Source organism: Cydia pomonella, chromosome 12 (genome assembly GCF_033807575.1).
Source record: "Cydia pomonella isolate Wapato2018A chromosome 12, ilCydPomo1, whole genome shotgun sequence".
Taxonomy (NCBI): Eukaryota; Metazoa; Arthropoda; class Insecta; order Lepidoptera; family Tortricidae; genus Cydia; species Cydia pomonella.
Window position 1 is genome coordinate 5,011,395 of NC_084714.1, and position 16,799 is coordinate 5,028,193.

Consider the following 16,799-nt stretch of genomic DNA (forward strand, 5'->3'; position numbering starts at 1 on the left):
AATTGGACATTCAACTTTTAAAGCATAAAATGGTAGAAATTTTACAGATGTCTGTGAAATATAAAAAATACTAATAATTTTCTCTTAAATATCCCATGATTGGTGCCGTTAACATAGGTCAAAAATGACACCTTAACGACTTGAAAAATATGGTAAGTAAGGTACCCAAATTAAATTACCTATGAGAAATATGAATTTCGTTAATATAGATTGTGTTGTGTCATTCACGGAGACGCGTGCCTTAACTCGTAATGTCATGTTATTAAAGGTCAGATTTGACAAATCTGCGCGTAAAGTTCGGAAACCGGTTAAATTTCCAAACCGTTATCACGTACTTGGCGCAAAAGCTTTTAAATTCGGTTTCGTTCGAAAAACCGTTATTTTTAAACTGGTTTTTATGAGAACTATTCTTGTCAAATTAACCGGTTTAGAGCAATAAAAACCGGTTTATTCCTATGTCGGTGTCTATTTTTAAGTGGCTCACCACCCGGCCGGCCGTTTCGTCGTTCGTCGAAAAACGTTATTTTAGGTTACAATAAAGTTCTAAAATCGTCAGCGTTCTTATATAAAAGTTCGGAGTAAAATCAAAATTAACCAGTTTTTACCGGTATTTTATAAACCGGTTCCAAGCCTTATCTGCGCGTCATCGTGGCCACTAACTATATTCGTTTGTAAACCAAACCTTTAGCGATATTTTCTTGTAAAATTCCATCATAAACTACATATTAATGAGAAGATAGCTCCTTTAGAAACTGGTGGTTTGTATCTAGTTTAGACATATCGTCATATGTGCACGCGCTGGTTTTTGCGCCCGACTGCCTTGGCGCCTGCGTAGAGTACCGTTGGATAGAGACTACGGAAAAAGTCAACCCCAAAGGCTGTATGAATTGATACTGAACTCAAATATTCGAGCAAATTACTACTGACATGATTTATTATTTATTAAAGGTTATTTTTATGTCATCAATGACGCCGAAATGTAATGTTTATATTAGCTGCTGAACAAAAGCATCTCCTGAGGATCACGAGATTTACTGAAACAATGACCTTATGATAATACTAATTGTACAACTTACACTATCTAAAATTTATTTTACCAACATGTATTTAGTCTTTATAATATACACCAGCAGTGGCAGCATGGTTTCATTTTTATCGCTTGTCACTATGCCCGTCACTTTCGCACTTACATACTTGCTAGAACGTGACAGCCATGGTGACAAAAGATAAAGAGCCGACCATCTTAGTCCTACTGGCATACAGTGTTCAAAAAAATTACTGGTGCGCTCCTAAAATGGGACAATAAGTCAATTTAATTAAATTTTATTTAAATAACCCCAGAAAATAACGAAGGGTCAAGTGGGGAAAAATTTGACTTGGGTAAAAATAAGACGGTACCGAAAACCTTACAGTTATAAACTTATATTAAAAATAAAAATAAAATAAATATTATTTGACGACCGGTCTGGCCTAGTGGGTAGTGACTCTGCCTATGAAGCTGATGGACCCGGGTTAAAATCCTGGTAAGGGCATTTATTTGTGTGATGAGCACGAATATTTGTTCCTGAGTCATGGGTGTTTTCTATGTATTTAAGTATTTATATATTATATATATCGTTGTCTAAGTACCCAAAACACAAGCCTTATTGAGCTTACTGTGGGACTTAGTCAATTTGTGTAATAATGTCCTATAATATTTATTATTTATTATTATTTATTTATATACTTATATCGTTGTCTAAGTACCCAAAACACAAGCCTTAAAGCCTTATTGAGCTTACTGTGGGACTTAGTCGATTTGTGTAATAATGTCATATAATAATTATTATTGTTATTTTTATTTATTTATCATAAGTCATGGATTAAGTTGTACGTTTATTTACGTATATTCTTTTATTCTATAAAGTTTTGAACGTATTTTTTATGAAATATGTCTTATGTTCTTACTGTCTTATTTTTACCCAAGTTTCATTTTTACCCTACATGACCCTACCTACATCTAAGTATGGTATCTAAAACTCACCTAAAATAGAAATTGATAAAACGATCTGAAAATACACCTCTTTCACGACAAAAAAAAAACTAGCGTCTTTTGAGCGTTGGCGACTAGTCAGCGCTATGGAAAATGGCGTCGCGGCGCAGTTGCGCCAACGATGCGTCGAGCAGCAGCCATAGAGCTGACTAGACGCTGACGCTCGGGAGACGCTAGTGAACTCAAAGGCGTGTGAACTAAAGCAATTTAAATAAGAAAGCTTCACAGTCATGTTTATCAAGAAAGCTTTCCAAGTAGATCACTTTACAGTTTTCGCCATTTATTTACCCTATTTGAGAGTTTAATCAGGTTTATGGCATTTGAAAGGTCATATAATCGCTATAAACTATAGGATATTTATTAACTGTTAGATCGTGTTTATGCAAATTTTATCTACGTAGGATTTATGACGGAAGGGCATTCGGACTTTAGAAATCTGACATTGATTTGGGTCGTACCGCATCTCGCTCGTATCAATATTATACAGTGAAATTGTTGTGTTTGACCCTACGTTGAGGAGTGGATATGTAGGACATACTGAACAACGTTAACTATGGAAGTAACCACGAAATCACGAAAAAAAAAAATCTGCCGTCTCATACATTTTGGTGAATCATATGTCAATGTTTTCTTTGGAACACCTAATTTATTTTTGCAATTTCGTAGTCGACCCCAGAGTAAAAGTTGCACAGTATGACTGACATATTCATATTCAGCGTATGGTCAAACAACAATTTCACCCTGTATAAGTAAGATTGTGATCAACAGGCAAGTGTCAAAATTACTTATATAAATAAGTTTCGAATCAGCCTTCTGTACCCCTAGTGTAATTTTTATCGACATCATAACGTGACGAACACGTTTGCGTTAAGTCTCATTTTGTATAGGATTTTAAGTTTCCAAAACGTCCCGCTTGGCGCGCTCTTTCTAAATCCAATACAAAATGAGACTAAACGCAAACGCGTACGTCACGTTTCAAAATCGAATTTATTTACACTAGGGGTACAGATACTCGTACGAGTAATAGTAAAGTCTACATCGTGAAAGCGATAAATTCTACGAGTATCCATTCTGTGTTTTAATTCTGTTAAACACCCAGGTCTAGAATGGCGCTTACGCTTAAAGTTAATTGAAGTATGCAAAAAGGAAGCCATCACGTATATGGACATTTCATTAATGCGAAAGAGACAGACTATGAATGAAAACATGTGACCACTTTCGGACTTCATAGCTGCCACCAGTGACCGCTATGAAGTGAATGAATGTACCAGAATGTAAAAGGTTAGTGAACTAGAAAATACAAAATATCATAAATATTTTGTACGCGCCTGGCTAGGTCAAAACCAGACCAAATGTTCTGGTTTATTTTTTTATAATTATTTTTATTTAGATACTTAACTTTTACTTGTAAAAATTACAGATTGCCCCAAGAACATTTTATTGGCTAAAAAAAAAATCTTTAAAAATATAAGAGTCGATTTAGGCCCGCTACCCTGCTGTGCCGAGCTAGGGTATGATAGGAGGAGTATCAGACAAATTTTCAGCTTGCCTCAAGGACCTACTCCAAAATGTCTACCAGCTCTCGGACCATTAGGCAGATACCTGCGCCAAAGAAGGCCCATCGTTTATTTTGTATGTTTAATATGAACTATAATTCTCCATATAACACATGGACGCGAAATTTGAATCCATTCACATTTATAAAAGTATGAAAATTAAAAAGTAGGCCAGCTTGAGAACCGGGCCCTTCTTTAACGCAAGTACCTTAACTTAGTATGGCGGCGCGGCGGTTAGGATACTCTGCCCACTACCTTACCGGGATAATGTCTGCGATTAGCCGCGGTGAGTTTTTCTGACGCATGCGCTCTCGTGATGCGCTGGCGCCGCTAGAGTAATTGATATGGATTGCTAATATATTGTTACCATCACGTACAGAGTTCTTGGCCCAAGCTTTGCTGCCAGTTTCGTAAAAACAGCCAATTATAGTTCAATATTTCAAATAAGGTACACAATTTTCATAGGTTTAGGTTCTTCTCTCAGTCTCTTTGAGCGTAAGAGTGAGCGAGGTGGCTGTGTGTGCTCGAGAAGAGCTGACTGATCTACAGCTGCAAGGTTGTCGCCAAAATAACGACGATTGTTCTCCCCACATCGGTAGGGAGCGACCCGCTACAGCCGTCACAGCCGAAGCCTCTCAATACCCTCCCTTCAGGGTATTGAATGAAATCCATCCATCCATGTCTTTTAAGGTTTTTTTTGAGTTATAACAAAAAAAGTAATCGATGACTTCAGTTCGAAGCAATTTTCATATTTTAGCTTTTGTGCAAAAATGTTTACAAAATTTTAAGATTCACTTAGACCTACCCTGATTTTATTTCTATCGAGCGAAAGTCAAGACATCAGGTTTATTAAATTTATGGCAACCGTATTGTGGGTGCCAATACTGCCAATGTTCATTTCGGTTTTGTCTGAGTTTTTTCTTCAATTTTGTTTCCTTAATTAAAAGAAAGGGTTGGTCAAGTAGTCTTAAATATACTGGACAGATTGTGAAAAATAATGGCTTGCTTGAGGCAAATACTCGCTGAGGGATAACGAGTGATAATATTAACCATTTGGCTTCAACTCGCAAAGCTTGCTAACTACATATCTACAGCTGTACCAGCTTAAGCCTGACCTACAATTACGCATAGTTGTTACTAATGGAGGATCCAATTATAATGGCAATTAGTTGAAAAGCGCGTATACGGGTTTTTTTTGTAAAAGTAGCTTAGCTAGTTTTTCTGTTCTATATGTGACAGGAGACATGAGTAATGGCGCTTAATGCTACATGTTTATTTAATCCATACTAATTTTAACACGAAAGTAACTCTGTCTGTATGTTAACTCTACGCCTTAACTGCTGAACCGATTTATGTGAAATTTGGTATGGAGACATTAATTCCCAAGAAAAGGACATAGGGAAGTTTTTAACAAAATCCCTTAAGTGGGTGAAAAGGTTTAAGGAGTTTACCATTGAACTAGAATACTAATGTATTGATTCTACGCAAAATAAATTGGGTGCAAAAGCTTCTTTGCAATAGAATTATGTTTTTATTGATATTTCATAGTTTTAAAATATCAGCATATAGTTTACTTCAGTATTTTTCACAATATTCTATCTTATGGAATAGAATAGAATAGAAAAGAATAGAATTTGTTTTATTCATAAACACACAAACAGTAATAGACATACATAAAAGAGAACATAGTGAGAATAAAGTGTCACGAAATGGCCTCATCTTAGCATATTGCTGGCGACTTCCAGCGCTGATCTTCCGATGAGACCATCGAGTGAGAAATAATCACGGAAGGTAACAGACAAAAGGAAAGAAATATAACATAAACCGAAATAAATTACACATCGTAGACAAGCTAATACAAGAAAGAGATACAACATGACGAACATAGTAGTATGATTATGGCATAGTAATATGGGGCAAAGTAATGTGTATGGTTTCATTTTTGTGACACAAAGGACAGAATATCACCACCAAGACTACTACCTACATATATGTAAAAGACTGTAGTCTCAATTATCTCTCGTCGTAGATTAGATTATCGCACATATGCGATATTGTGGAATAAGCACCGGTACAAAAATGAACCCCACTATTAACACCAAGATGCCTTCGCCATAAATCTGCCACCGTGTAAACCTGCCTGTTGGAATTGGAACTGACATCGACAGCGCCCGGATTATTCGCAAAAGGATTAACTGCAGGCAGATTGGCGCACATGCGTTGTTGTGGTGAACACTGACTAAAATTATATTGACACGGAGACAGCACATGTGACATTTTTTTAGTTACTTATTTTCACTGAATTATATACTAAACACCCCTATATTGGAACAGGCACCAGTACTGGGATGGTATAGACAAATCCTGTAAAATAAGTATTTACCGTCAGTTTTTAAACGCTGACAATATTTTACCATAAACAAGAGCCAAAGAGCTGCTTAAGTTTAATTTTTCATTGATATTTGTTAGTTTGAAAATTAACGACGCCATACATCCCATGACTGGAGCAAAAAACCATAGTTTTAATTGGTTAATAATATTGAAACCAATTGCAGTAGCTTTCATTAAATACATAGAAAACATTCAGGAAGAATTGGACATTCAACATTTAAAGCATTAAGCGGTAGTAATTTTACAGATGTCGGTGGAATAGCAAAAATACTCCAATTTTCCTCTAAAATGTCCCATGCCACTGGTGCCGTTAACATAACTGTCACATACATTGGTACAAACTTATACGTTGTTGTGACGGGTACCGTATAGGGCCCCCAATATCGGATGGTTTTCAATACCGGGATTGAAATTCGATATTGATCCTCAATACTGGAATTCTGAAATTAATAAATTCAGTGAAATACCCACAGAAAATGGGCCGTTTTTAATATTTTGGTACACATAATTATACAATTTATGAATTAATGAATAATTTTACAAATACAGCGCACGCACTTATATACTACATTCTACCATTTGGCATGTGAAACTTAAAAATAGTATATGTGATGCAATGATGAACATGACATTAAATTCATGTACCATAAACCTTTCTCATTTTCGTGATTTTTACAGTACCTATTCGTCGTATTTAAAAAATTAAACTAAAAAAAACCGATACCGGAATTCCGATATTTTGTTATCCTCTTCAATTCCGGTATTAAAATAAGTTATAATTTAAGATCAACATCATCAAACATCATCTATGTATGTATGTAGGTTTCATATTACGTTTATCGAGGTACGAAAAAAAGTAAGTTAATATTATCTATAAAAGCTCGATAATAGTCGATCTTCGAGCAAGGGAGCCGGGAAGGGAGACGGCATTCGTACTATTTTCCCTCTGCCGAAGCATTGGTACAACTGTACCTATGGCGGTGGATGTTGTGACTCGTCCGTACACAAAAAGAGATTGAGGTGTGCAAGATTTGTTTTTGACGTGTGTCATTTTGTATGTATTTGTGTCGTCATTACAGATTGGATTTTGTATGTAGTGAGGGAAAAATGCTACTGTGTGCACGTTTCCCCCCGCAAAAAATGGCAGAACGATTTGTACAGTGAGATATCGCTTGGGCTCCTCCCTTCCGACATATCGGAAGCCGGTGTTGCTCGAAGTAGTCGATAGATAAAAGAAACACATAAATCTCCACAAGTGGAACCTGGACAAGGAATGACACGCCACTGTTTTTATAGCATTCCTTATTAGTGACTACGCTCGGAGTAAAATTTCCTTCAGATTGTCTACGGTTAAGAACGATATCGATGTATACAGGCGACATTCAGAGACCAATATAAACTTAAACTTACATAGTAAAATCTTTTATTTACAATAACAATATACATAATGGATATATGAAGACAAACTCGCTAAAACCCGTCTTAGGTGATATGGACACGTAATGAGGAGACCCGAGGATCACCTAACCAGAAAAGTCCTCAGTATAAACACCGGTCCCAGGAAGCACGGAAGACCCCTTCAAACTTGGATGTTCGTCATCAACAATGATCTAAAGAGAGCCCAAGCCAATGGCGTGATGACTCAGAACCGAAGAGTATGCCGAAGATTGACGAGAAAAGCCGACCCCAAATGAAATGGGACGTGGCTAGGCAAAGAGGGAGAGACAATGGACATATACGGAGGTATGACTATCTGCCCGATTCGAAGAATGAGATACGATAGCAATAAGTTCTGGTTTAGATAACTTCACATTTAAATATCGTTTGTATGTCGTATAATTGAGAGAAGCAGCTCGATTCGGACAACCAATGTCACTTTGACGTTAGAAATATCGTAGACAGATCTTATTGGGATCACAGCATGTCGTTTAGCTATCGATCTTTCCAAAGATCTTAAACGTGTGTTCTTCTAATCGGGCCGTATAACTAGCTTAAATCTGTAATAGGCCTTTGAGGCATTGTACCAAGGACGCTGACAACATTTCCTCGTTGTATCGCAATGCTGATACGCTGTGCGAGGAAGCCGCCAGCTCTTCGGCCACCAGTTACGTCAACCAGTGTCTCGGTCGCGCCAATAGGTATACATGTACGGACAAGTACGAGCCACATTCACGAGCGACTGTCATCATTTGGATATCATTTTAATGTCACAATGTAAATTTGAATTGTCCTCTCAGATAGCAACTGCGGCTGTTATGAAATTACTGCTGCAGCGTTAAGAGGAAAGGGGACAAGCGCTTCTCCATACAAACGTTGTCCCCATTTTCCTCTCTGGATAAGTAAGTAAATATTCTTTATTGTGCACCATACAGTTAAAAATAGACAGGAAATGAAAAAACACGTAAAAGTTAGGTAACAACAGGCGGTCTTATCGCTAAGAAGCGATCTCTTCCAGACAACCTTTGGGTAGCAGGAAACTATATATAAACTTACAACATTGAACGGGTAGTGCCGATATATATATAATTCAACAAAATGAAGACGCAAACAATATAATACATACCTACATACTAATAAAATAAATACATATATATATATATATATATATATATATACGTGCATTATATATTATACAATCATAAATAAAGGCAAGTTAAGGCAGCGAAAGGTAATGAGTCTTCAAAAGATTTTTGAAAACGGGAAGGGATTTAGCACGTCTAATGTCTAATGGCAAAGCATTCCACAGCCGAACAGCACGAAAAGAAAAAGAGTTGCTATAAAATTTTGATGATGAAGGAGGTGGAGCAAGGAGATGCATCTCCGCACAGCGGACCGAGGAAAGATAGTTGAAACGCTTTTTAAGATATAGAGGGGTGGAGGAGTTGAAAAGAATGTTATAAAGAAGTACAAGAATATGAGAGTTACGGCGATGACGAATAGGGAGCCACTTGAGCTGGGTACGAAATTCAGAGACGTGGTCATATTTGCGTAATCCAAATATGAATCTTATACAGACGTTTTGAAGGCGCTCAAGTTTATTTAGCTGGTCCTCTGTAAGATCAAGATAGCAAATATCGGCATAATCCAATATAGGTAGAAGAAGAGATTGAGCAAGCGCAATTCTGGTAGCGAGCGGCAAGAAGCTACGAAGCCTGCGAAGTGACCCCAGAGAAGCAAACATCTTCCTACTGATCTCACTTATCTGTGGTACCCAAGACAGTGTGCGATCAAATATGACTCCAAGATTTTTTACCTGGCTCGATAATGGAACCGGGACACCATCAAACAATATGAAAGGTAAGTTAGGAAAGTCAATACGAGAAATGAGTTGAGAGCTGCCTAAAATTATAGCTTGCGACTTACACGGATTAACTTTCAGCCCATAGCGTTTGCTCCAACTGGAAATGTGTTCCAAGTCCCGATTTATGGAGCCGATACTCTTAGGTAGATCGTTTATTACGCATTGAGAGTAAATTTGGAGGTCGTCGGTATAGAGGTGGTAAGAAGAAGAAATATTAGTATATTAATAATAGTAGAATATTTGACGACCGGTCTGGCCTAGTGGGTTCCGGGTTCAAATCCTGGTAAGGGCATGTATTCGTGTGATGAGCATGGATATTTGTTTCTGAGTCATGGGTGTTTTCTATGTATTTAAGTATTTATAAATATTTATATATTATATATATCGTTGTCTAAGTACCCTCAACACAAGCCTTATTGAGCTTACTGTGGGACTTAGTCAATTTGTGTAATGAAGTCCTATAATATTTATTTATTTATTTATTTATATTTAATGGAGTTGATGAAGATGGAAAATAATAGAGGAGACAGCACACCTCCTTGCGGAACGCCGGCCAGGGTGCTGCTCCAAGAAGAAATGGAAGAATCTACCTTTACTCGCTGCCGACGAATAGATATTGATATTTTGGAAAATATTTTATACAATTTGAATTATATTAACCGTAGATATGCCTCTACGTTTGAGTTTTTTCGAATTTAGTATTAATATATACATATAAGTAGCTTACAAGCAAGAAGATTCAAACTATAAAAATCTTCGTCAGATGTCGAATTGATTTCAACCAAACTACTCCTTGTAACACACACACACCTTTCCTAAAATCTCTTATTTCAATTATTTTAATTCTGAAATGAACCATGCTGCTAAAAATATAAAGTATACATTTGAAGCTCCATAAAAATATATTCTAACTTTGCCATACTGAATGACTTTACTCAATAGTATTCCTTGATTGCCGGGTTAAGATATTGGGAAGACAGATGGCTTTTTAAGCTGCGTTTGGCTTGTTCCCCGGTTTCTGCCTACGGAATGCCTTTGAGTTAAGATTAAACAAGTTTCGCATGAGAATGGTTTTGGAATGTCTACATTCTGATTACTGTTAGACTTAAATGTTTTGTTTGTGGAAAATATTAATCGCAAGCATTATCTGTGAGTATAGTAGAGAGTAGAGTAGAGTAGAGAGCGTTTATTCGTGGCAAGATAAAAGAGGAAAACAACAAGTAACATAACATAACATATAAGGCACGAAAAGGTCCCGACTCAGCACGGTGCTAGCCTGGCTGGGCTAGCGCTGGTCTTCCGTTGGGGCCATGACCGTGTGCAGCACGAAGCGTAACACAATATTTAACGAGTACTTTATGAAATTATATGAAAGATACAATTAATTGCATGCTAGGTAGTTATTACTGTAAATTATTTATTCTAAATTATGCTACACTGATCTGGTAAAAAGACCAAACAACATGTTAAAAATGTACCATCTTATGTAAACATACAATTTATGGTAAATAAATGAAATGAAATGAAATGAAATATTTACACTAAATATTAAAAGAATGACACATCATTAGACACATCACAAACGAATTGGAAAGTAAAGAAGTAACTTTACACAACGAATTTATAGAATATACATTAACAGAATCGACGCGAGCAACTTTGACATTATGTGACAGCTCGCATTATCTGTTGCGGGAGTTGAGTCACATTTAGCAAAACACAACAAAACATGGGTCGTGGTTCGCTGATCACGTCTTCACTGCGAATGTAGGGTATCAAATAAGTATCAGATATTAAAACTATATTTAAAACTGTGTGAAACAATTAAAATGAGAGGTTCAAAAGAGGCGGTAAGTACATACTACACGTCTGGAGTACTTAAATGTAACTTGTCTTATAGGACAATTTTATATAGACTGACCTAGACCTAGTGTTGAGGATACTAACATGCTCTTACCAGGATTCCAACATTTCCAACCCAGCTTCCATCTACCCAGCGACCATCGGCTTCATAGGCAGGGTCACTACCCACTGGGCCAGACCGGTCGTTGAATCTCATATAATAAATGCCATGAATACCTGTAATATGTATGCAGCGTACATTTCTTCAAACAATGACACCAATTTACGCAATTAAATTTGCATTCACACCCTAATATTAAAATGTAAATGAAGTAATGAATGAATGTGTCTAGCATTGGGGCGCGTCCACCCGCATCTCATCAGCTATATTATATGCGGCCTTATCTTTTCTTAATTGCCATTTAGACGATGCACTATTATACTTTTTATTAGTTTATAAGTTAATTTGGACTATTAAGTCAACAAAAAGTTTGGTAATTAATGAGATATCAAACAGTGTAAACCCACATATACCTGACTTATCCACTATATAATATATGTAATTTATTGTTTTTTTTGGCGTGTTGCTTGTTACCTGCAGTTATTCTTCTCACTTGATGGTCTCATCGGAAGATCATCGCAGACCTGGCAGCTTTATTCACTCTTGGGGATCTCATATTACAAATTTGTTAACAATAACAATGGTAATAATTATCATGTCTAAATCATAAAGTCAGCCAGGGAAACTGTAACTATGCGGCAAGTGCAACTACTCTAAAAATCTTTATTGTTTCCATAGGTAATAATAAAAAATGTTACATTTTATTTTGTTCAGCTATGAAACCCTGTAGGGCACTGCAATTCAACTTTATATCTAACTTACTAAGATGTGCGGCAAGCTGTTAGTCTCTGTCAGAAGTGTTGTGTTGTGCTTGCCGATGCTACTGGTGTAGGAGGGCTCGGGGCCATCTCTGCGGAGGTATGGTGTGATGATACGGCGCAATGTTCCGTAGATGGTCAAAGCAGCCGTTGTTCGTGCGGTCAAACATGAAGCCATTAGGTAGTATCACCGAACTGAAGAACATAAAAACACAGGTGTATCAGTTGAGCAGTTTGGCGCTGCGCCAACGCAGCTCGCTAATGGCCAATCACGCCGCGTGCCAAACGGTTAGCGTGTCGTTGCTAAACTACGTGTATTACAGTAAAGCCAATGCTTCAAGATATCTAATGATCCAGAAAGAACGTGATTTAAGTTCTATAGTGATTATTTTAACACATTCGATGCGGTAGCGCCAAAGCCAAACATACTGCCACTATTTTACGATTAATAAACTTTTCGCATGAAGAAAGCCTGATTTGCGCTACGTTCTATATTTTCTCGTACCATGTCTAGACTTTGAGGCTCCCCAAAGACCTGGAATATTATCAATGTGAAGTAAAAATCATTTGAATTATAGACTATCATTATCTATATGTCGGCGGCTTATTGGGTCGGACTTTTAGAGTAGGTAATTCTCAATATAGATAATAACATTAGACATGAGTCTCGTTAGAGCTATTTGGATAAATGCATCGACAACACCAAATAACGTGCAGTTCAACAGACAAATAAATATGACGAATTTCGCCAATCGTTCCAATAAATCAAGTCAACGCATTCGGGCAGTCGGGCAATGACTGGCCTATTGTTAGTGCATTTACGAGAACTGACCGAAATAGACTCGCACAATGCTCTCCGATATGCACGTTATGATTTAAACTACCTGGGGAATCGGCTAAAATGATTTGGAATAAAGAAACCGAGATTATTAAAGAGAGAATGAGAGAATTGAAGAGCCGAAAGATTTGAAACTAACCAACTGCACAAACAAACATTTTGAAAAAAGAACCTTCGTGTTAAAACATGCAGTAACATTTTGAATGAAGACTTCGTGAGTTGGTTCTTGTTTGTAGAATTACGTCCAACTGTAGAACAGGAAGAAACATCAGTTCCGTTTGATATTTGGGTATTATTCGAATTTCGATGACGGAAATTATCGCGGGAAGAATAGGTTAAACCAAATAAGGCCTACTTTTCTCTGTGTGTTGGAAGACAATTTTTATTTCAATTACATAAATATTAAGAAAGATTTAGGTTGCCTCAAAAGGAAAGGTTTAAAATGGCACAAAAAAATATCCTCAATAAATTTTGACAAAATGGAGAAATAATGTAGGTACATGAAGGAATTTCATGTGTGTGCAATTCGTACCTTTTTATAGAGATTTAATATTATCAATTTTAACCAGCATTTTTCTAATACGTAACTATAATTACGTTGTTAACAATCAACTAATTTTACTTGACTTTCTTACAATCATTTTCAAGAAGACTAAACTATTCATGCCAAGCTCGATAACAAACGCAAAGTGATAACTAAAAGCTCGTACACAATCCAAACTTCACCCCAATGTTTACAGAAGGGGTGCACAAAAACAAGAGGTCACTGATATCTTAGATAACCACCCTTTACACCACTTTCCCTATCAAAAAACCACCTAGCGTCTAGTAAAATAAAGTACATTTTCAAATGTCAAACACATTTACTTAAAGTTGTCTGGAATGATCTCAAAAATTCCAAGCATAACTTTTCCCGCCTTCCTAAATTGAATTTGGAACTAAATTATCTATGATACCGTTGCAAAACTAACGACATTCTAAACTAGTCTCTATAAAGTTTGTAAAACAGTTCAAAATGGAATAGTTAAGTTAATAAGTATCATGTAAAAACACTAAGAACTAGTTGTTTTTGACATTCCTGGAGGGTGGTAGATTGATGGAATACTTTAATGTTTGAGGGGTAATTTAAAACTTGCAGTGGCTAAAGGGGAACGCTCTGCTACTTTTGCTCATTCATACATATCGGTTTATTTTATTCAACTTTTTAAGCTAGTCCTTTCAGGCTGGACATTCAGACATGTATCTTTAGAAGCAAACGGTATAGAGTCTGTGCGGAAAGAGAAAAGTCGTGGAAGGTATGGGGTCCAATACATTCCACGACTCTTTTATTTCCAAACAGACTAACTGTAATATTTCACTTCACCAAGTTTTGATGAAGCTCTTATAGCTATACCACCAATGACAATCCAAATCAAATTTCCATTATCTTAACTCCCACTTAAAAGATCAAATGACTACCACTTGACTTGTCTTATGTTCTTGAATATCTGAAAAATATGTATACTACTCGTAAGTACGCATATAATATAGCAATCTTAATACTAATCCGCGACGAAAATTAACGAGGATCCGTCATCGAAGCTCAAGCACCTATCAGTCGCAACCTTAAAGACGCCGATGCCACACTTATATGTACCCATTTAACAAAACTTACCACTTTATTCCAACCAGTTAAAACACAAAATATATTTGAGGAACTGCATTAGTACGTTGGTCCATCAATACACTGAAATCGATGCTAAAATGCAGTTAATAAAATAAGACGTGTACTTTGTTTCACAAGTAGTAAAGGCGCTTTTCAATTGCAAACGAGTTGTAGAACAGAATGTACAAGTTGGGCTGTCAATGTGCTACAATCAGGTGTCAAATCAGAGAGCGCTTGAGAGCTTGGATGACCCTCTAGATTTATTACATTGTATGGAGATCTTTGATGTCTTACTGAGGCCCTTTGGTATTGGGTACGAATTACTGAGGTATTTAAGTTATCACAAATAACGGCCTGTGCATGTATGTTATACTGTAATGTCAAAGGTCGACTTTGAACTTGACTTAATTATAATGTGGCTCTTATATTTGTACCACTGATTTTTTTTGGTACGGGTCAGTAATAAACATCGTAATTTTTTTGAGACATAACAATAGGTAAATAATCTTTTTTCTAAATTATTCCTATAACATTTCAACCCTTGAAAATTTTCATTTTCATTACGATTTTAATCGCCTTTCGCTGTATGTGTTTTTTGTCATTTAAGTAGGTTCTTAAATAATCATGCAAATAATGAAATTTAGATCAATTCTTAATTATGAATACTTGCGCAGTGACACGCAAAATCGACAAGAAAACGGGGATTAGCATTTTATCATCGATTTTGGTAAAGCCGATGTGTTTTGATTTTGAATTCTTTACGGTGTTCTTCACCTAAAAGCGACTAGTAAGTATGAAATAACATACTTATCGTACAACATTTCCGAAAACCTCATTAGTACAAGCAGGGGCGCTAGGCTTTTTATAGTTTTGTTCTCATCATTACCACCTTTGAGAATAAAATTGTGATCAATTCGTGAGTTTCGAATGCCTGTATAAGTGTATAGTGACACGCGAAATCGACAGGAAAGCGGGGATAAACGTTTTTGTGTCTATTTGTGTGTCTATTTGATCTTAGATTCCCCACGATGTTTTTCACCGAAAAGCGACTGGTAAATATCAAATGTCATTTCGTTCAAGTTTCCGAATTACTTCATTGGTACGAGCCGAGGTTTGACCCTACGACCTCCGGACCGAAAGACGCGCATCTTTATCAATAGGCTTTTTTATAATACACAATATCAACATTGCCACCCTTTAGTATAAAATTGAGATCAATTCGTAAGTTTCGAATGCCTGCGCAGTGACACGCGAAATCGACAGGAAAGCGGGGATTAACGTTTTTGCGTCTATTTATGTAAGGCCGGCGACACACCGGGAATGCGGGATTAGCGCGCGTTCGTTTGATTTCGAATTCCGAATGTCAACGGTGTTCCGTTTTTGCGTTGAAAAAGGAACAGCAAGTCATGGGTTTAATGTGGTGGGTATTATATCAATAATAACAAAGTTAACAAGAATGTCATGTAATGAATTAATGACGAATGTCATGTATGTGACACATTTTGATATTATATGTTTGGTTTGGTTCCTAAACATGCATAATGTTATTCAATAGTATATTACGTATACCTATAAGAAATGTCGCTTCGCCTCGACCGACAATTGCATGTAATCTGAATCTGAGGTTGCATTATTACCCAATTGAAGAATTTCTATTTCTTTGGCCAGCCAATCAAAAATCATCATCATCATCATATCAGCCTTTTATCGCCCACTGTTGAGCATAGGCCTCTCTTCTAGTACGCCACTTATCCCGGTCCTGAGCCAATCTCATCCAGAAGTGACCCGCAGTCTTCCGAATGTCGTCCACCCAACAAGCTAACGGACGCCAGGTAATGACATGTCCGACGTCTTGCGCCTTAGTGCGACGTTGGATCCCGACATTCCTCACTCGGTCTTGAAGTTTGATGCCGAGCATGGCGCGCTCCATGGTTCTCTATGCCACGAATTTTATGCATAGTCTCCTTAGTGAGCGTCCATGTCTCGGCACCGTAGGTCATGGTGGGCAGGACACATTGGTTAAAGAGGCGTGTTTTCAGGCATTGTGGGATGTTAACGGGTTTGAGAATGTCCGCCAGTTTATTGAATGCCGCCCAACCCAGCTGGATCCTCCTGGAGATCTCCTTCTGTTGGTGTGTTTTGTCAAAAGATATAATGTATGTCCAAGATACACGTATTGCTCGACCACCTTCAGTACTTCGTCCCCAACCATAACAGTTGGAATCATTTACCAGAGATGTTCGTCATAACTTTAGTCTTACATAAATTCATCTTAAGACCAATCTTCAAAAAAGCATGGTAAAGGCTTTCAACCA